Source organism: Vanessa cardui, chromosome 6 (genome assembly GCF_905220365.1).
Source record: "Vanessa cardui chromosome 6, ilVanCard2.1, whole genome shotgun sequence".
Classification (NCBI taxonomy): Eukaryota; Metazoa; Arthropoda; class Insecta; order Lepidoptera; family Nymphalidae; genus Vanessa; species Vanessa cardui.
The window spans coordinates 2,973,997-2,980,445 of NC_061128.1; positions in this window are offsets into that span (position 1 = coordinate 2,973,997).

Consider the following 6,449-nt stretch of genomic DNA (forward strand, 5'->3'; position numbering starts at 1 on the left):
CAGTGTCAAAACACAATAAATAATGTAAAAATTCTAAGAATATGTTGACAAGAGCCAGACAACGAGCGCACAACTATCCATCCCCGGACCCGCCGCTCAGCTCCGCCTCGCAGGCACAGGACCCCGCACAAGGAAGTAGTCTGGTGTCTGCAGCTGCGTCGAGCTCGAGCGACGAGTACTTCTCCCCGCCGACGTCGCCAACACCTGTACGTCGAGCGGGGAGACGCCGGCCACCGACGGGCTTGGGAGCCAGAGGCCAACCGGTCTCGAACAGGGTCCCCGCTTCCGGTGGTGGTGTGCAGCGCATGCGATGGACACAACCCATTAATGAAAATGTCATGCGCGCATACTATGGGGCTACAAAGGGGGGAACTAACCTCACTGCGTACCGTGTTAGGATGCTCTCTCTGTTTCAGGCGCTTGAACCAGCTGACAACGTCTCGGCTCAACGACTATCGGATCAGGTGCGAGTCATTCTGCGTAACAACAGGCTGAGTGACACCGTACTTGATCGGATTCGCTCGGAAACATGTAATAGCGATGTCACTTCTGGCCCGTCAACGCCCGTGGTTGAGGAACCACTTCCTGCAATACCACAGGGCCCAAAACATGATGATGAGGGTGGTGGTGACATGGCTATTACAAAAAGTAAGTACAGTGATCATTTGAGGAGCGCACTGGGGGATGCGATTCGGGAGTATCGTAACACTCCCGCTGAGCTTAGGCCACGTTTGCCACGTTTACCCATGACTAAACGGAATAGGGACCTAGTGTGCACTCTGGATTCACTGCTCGCAGATTATTTTGAGAGCAGTGAAAATCTCGAGGATACGCACTCAATTCTGTTTTGTGCGGCTGTTGCAGCATGTCGTGTAGCTGGTGTTACATTTGAAGACACCGAACGTGCTACACGACCAAAGGCTGTTGCACCGGCCTGGCAGAGCAGGATTGAGAAACGTATTCATGAGACCAGAGTGCTCATTGGAAAACTATATTGTTTTAAGGAAGGGAATACGCGTCCACGTGTAATGCGTTTCGTGGGGCGGGCGTTCTTGGGAACTGGTATAGGTCCGCAAGAATATCCATCCCATGTCGTGGAGCGTATTGACTTCCTAAAACAAAAAGTTTATGCATGGGCAAGCCGCATCCGTCGGTACAGGCGGCGAGTGGACCGTTATCACTTGAATCGCAAATTCCAGAGCGATCAAAGGTGGGTGTACAGAACGTGGAAGCGACTCGACCAGGATGTGAGCGATGGGTGCCGCCCAGATGATGATGCCACGAATACATTTTGGCGCAACATCTGGTCGGTGCCCGTCGACCACATTGAAGGTGATTGGATGCTGGAGGTCAGGCAAGCGTGCGAGCCTTTGGAAGTGATGGGAAAAATTTCCATTGCTTCTGAAGATGTAGCTGCTGCAGTTCGATCCGTTGCCAACTGGAAGTCTCCGGGACCGGACGGGCTGCATAACTTCTGGCTAAAATGGCTGCGCAGCTCGCATGAATGCTTGGCATCCCAGTTCCAGTCAGCTCTAGAGTCTGGGTGGCTACCACAGTTCCTTACCACCGGAGTCACCCACCTGCTCCATAAGTCAGGTAGTGCAACGGATCCTAAAAATTATTGACCGATTACTTGTTTACCGACGGTCTATAAGCTCCTTACCGCCATTCTGAGAGATAAGATTAATAGTCACATACAGAATAATAGTATTTTGTCTGTCTCTCAGAATGGATGTAGGGGTGGATCACGAGGCACTAAGGAGCTACTCCTCATTGATATGACCATTAGCCAACAGGTTCGTCGTTCTCGAAAGAGTCTGTCGACATGCTGGATAGATTACAAGAAGGCCTATGATTCCGTGCCGCATACATGGCTCTTGAGGGTGCTGGAGTTGTATAAATTAGATACAACTCTATGCAGTTTCTTGAGATCATGTATGGGGCAATGGCGGACAGTCCTTCGCTATCCAGGATGCCGAACGATTCATGGTAATGACGAACCGATAAGGATTGAGCGGGGAATATTCCAGGGCGATAGTTTGAGTCCATTGTGGTTTTGTTTAGCCTTGAACCCCCTAAGTACTCTCTTGGAGAGTTCAAGGCTAGGCTATCGTTTGCGGAGAGGAGGTAAAGTAATATCCCACCTACTTTACATGGATGACTTAAAGCTCTTTGCACCTTCAGATTCACAACTAATGGAGTTACTAAAGGTAACAGAAACTTTTAGTAATTCTATTAGAATGGAATTTGGAGTTGACAAATGCGCGGTTATGCATGTAAAGCGAGGAGAGATTATGGAATCTGACGGATTACAACTTTCAGATTCCATAAACTTTAAGTCACTGTCCGCAAACGAATCATACAAATACTTGGGTATGTCGGAAGCGTTAGGCATCAATGTGACCGACATGAAACAATCATTGCAGGAGCGTTTCTTTGGTCGCCTGAAAAAGGTACTCAAAAGTCTTTTATCAGGTGGCAATAAGGTTCGCGCCTTCAATGGTTGGGTCATGCCGGTCTTGATGTACTCTTTCGGCATACTCAAGTGGACTCAAAAAGAACTAGACGCCTTGGATAGGAAAGTCCGTGTCCTGCTGACTGCATATCGAATGCATCATCCTCGGTCTTCGGTGATGAGATTGTACATCCCACGGAGATGTGGTGGCCGTGGCTTTTTAAATGCCAAGACCCTACATAACCGTGAGGTATACAAACTCAGGGAGTATTTTCTCCACACTGACTTGGATATGCACCGAAATGTAGTTACAATGGACAAGGGACTAACTCCGCTCTCTTTAGGCAAAGAGAACTGGCACAAACCTGTAGTACTAAGTACTGAGAACCGCAAGGAGGTATGGAAGAGCAAGGAGTTACACGGACGCTTCTATCGGGCCCTTCATGGACCCGATGTGGACTTTATGGCGTCCGTATCTTGGCTACGGTTCGGTAACCTATTTGGTGAAACCGAAGGTTTTGTCTGTGCGATTATGGATGAAGTTATCATGACGAACAATTACCGGAGGTATATTGTGAGGGATGGCACGGTGGACATATGTCGGGCGTGTCACACTCCGGGCGAATCCCTTAGACATATTATTTCCGGTTGTTTTCGTCTTGCTAACGGAGAGTATTTGCACAGACATAATCAAGTGGCCAAGATTATCCATCAACAACTTGCACTTCGATACGGTCTTGTGGTATCAGAGGTACCATACTACAAGTATGTGCCCGACCCAGTTCTCGAGAATGGTCATATCACACTGTACTGGGACCGATCTATAATCACTGACAGGACTGTTGTCGCCAACAAGCCTGATATAGTGGTGATAGATCGGTCAGAGCGCCGCACGATAATTGTTGACATCACCATCCCTCATGACGAGAATCTCGTGAAAGCTGAGAAGGATAAACAAATAAAATATCTTGACTTAGCTCACGAGATTGTCGACATGTGGGATGTGGATACAGCAGTTATTGTGCCGATAGTTGTTTCAGCGAATGGCCTAATGGCCAAGAGCCTCGACCAACATCTTAAGAGACTCTCGTTAGACAGCTGGGTCAAGGGCCTGATGCAGAAGGCAGTACTCCTCGGAACGGCGCGTATTGTGAGGAAGTTCCTCTCTTTGGAGCCCTGACCACCGGTGGCTTAGACCCTGTTCCCGTCACTGGTTGGCCTCTGTATTTTATATTTTTAAATATATTTTATACATATGTTTGTATTTTATATTTAAAAATGTAATATAATATGAGTAAAAATAAATAAATATATAATAAATTCAATAGCCCCTGCTAGATTCATAATATGCAATATATAGTAATGTGATATAAATTATAATATTGAATCAAATGTCATAACGCCGTGTTGAAGGCTAAGGTTGCTCTCGTAACATATAGTTTGAAAACATGCATTTTTATTTATCTATTTTTGAATAAATTAAGTATTATTTTCAACTTTCGTTAAAAAAAAAACCGTTTTTAAACTCGTACTGGTTACAATAATTGACACTTTATTTTTCGCATTATCAAATATCCAAACATATCACATTATGATTACATTTTAATGAATATAACAGAAATTATTAAATTTACTGTATTTGTATACCATTATTATTGTAAGTAATTTATCAATAACTTTAATATTATCTTATATGATGCATTTAATACTGGCATATAACACAATTTCTTATTTAAAAAAATAATTCAGCTGTCATTAGAAAACAATAAAAGAAATATAGAGATATTCTAGTATTGTTAAAACTTAATTTTATTTTGCCACCTCGAACTACTGAAATTACTTTATGTAACTTCAGTAGATCAGGATGACAAAATTTTAATTATTATTTTAAGAATTGAAATATTATTATTAATAATTTAAACTTTACAATAACTGTCCAACAGATATGTTTCACAATCCCTCGTAATTATGGTTTCCCCGTGACACCTGACAGGTCAATTTAAAAAAATAAGGAAAAATAGTTTTATGGCCAGTCTCAAATGCCACATCAAATAATATTTGGGTGAAAAATCTGTTTCAAACATTGTCTCATTAAAAAAAATCATCTTTTTTAGTAAACGAAGAATGGGATATCATTATTTTAATATTTGCATATATTCTTGGGTAATGTATTGTGAAATTGTGTATAATTGTTATTTATTGTTTTTCATCGAAATAATATTTCTGACACAAAAAAATAGGAAGTATATCCTTCTATTTACCGTAATCAAAAATACTGCTACAATTAATGTTCTCAGTAAATTTCTAATTTGTTGTTAATTTCTTGCATTCAAAAAATATTAAAACAGATCAGTTTCTCGGTTCATTGTATTCACCAAGTCGTTTCATATTAAAATTGGTTTTTAAATATGAACTGTGCATTGCAAAAACGGTTGGAATTATATCATCATTAACTATAACTAGACAGTCTATTACTTCTCTTCATTCTATCCAATTGCATTACACGTGACTTCATTGTACTTAAATTAGAAGTAGTTAATTGATTGTGATGAAATCGATCACAATAAGCTTTACTATGAAATTTTAAAAATGATAATTTTAGTATGTATTTGTCTTATTTATTCTGCAAATCAATATTAATGGATGAACAGAACATATCTACTTGTGAAAGATTGTTTCGAAATGCAGAAAAACCGTTAATTATAATCTAAAAGATCTGATTGTTTTGAACTGAGAACAAATAAAAAATATCTATACCTTATTTGTCAAGAAATATTCTGATTAAACAATGATTATCATATAATGACTGGACATATCAATAATAATGACCGCCCATTTTTTTTTTGTTTTCAATATAGATATCAAATATTTTATTAATGTATCAAAAATATTTAATATATGCTGACATTATTTTTCAAAGCTGATGTGAACCGGAATTGGACCTGGAGATAGCGACTGAAGTTGGTGATATTTATAGTGCGAGTCAAAATTAGGTAGATAAGTATCTTGGAATTCAAGACTGCCAGCTATAAACTTATAGGTACAAACCTTTATTTTGACATCCCAAAACTTGCCTACATAATATGATGTATGGGTATATGCAACTACACTTAACTACCATCAAAAGTCAGCAAAATTTTGTTTTAAAACATGTTATTTGCAAATTTTTATTATACCATATCTTTTTATTACCAAAATTGATGAGGATTACCTTCAGCTTTTGTTTGAAACTTTTTTATGCCTTCAATCGTCCGCAATAAAGGATAGGTTTTACTATATATTATTTTTTTTAATTTTTACCTAAACTATCCGCTTTAATAAGTTACCACCAAACAAACCCATAAACAAATTAGAAAGCTCCTGAGATCTAATATAATGTGCTGACTGAATAACATAAAGTGTAACAAGTCAAAAACAAGAAAAATCAAAGTGACCATCCATGCATATAGGGCTGTAAAATCGGGTGCTACCACTATGGTTTATAAAAATGACATTTGTAATTAATTGGTAGGAATCACTAGCCCAGAGCTGTAAATTTGGTGTTATTTTATGCCCATGTCATGGTAAGCAGGAAAACCCATCGGATCCACGACTGGTACACTTTTAATTTCCTAAGTTTACCAGAGTTAATGCAATAATGAAAATATCCTTGTTCAGTTTTGTAAGATATTTTTTTTGTAAAGTCTGTAATTCCAACTTATTCATAAATGATGTATATCAGAGACTAAATCGTAAAATAAATATCCAATATTTATAAAAAAAAAAAGTAAAAATAAACTTATATGATATGGATGTTTTAAAAAAAAATAAGGAAATTAGAAAGAGTTAGTTAATCCAAATTGACTAATTCTTGGGTCACACTACATCAATTAGGGCACAATGGAAAAAAAGTAATTATACAATGTCCATGTATCTATCACTATTTACTTGGTACTTGGGCTATGTTCAAGCCCGTATACCCATACGGTAGGTAGGTACCACCCATTAATCAGAT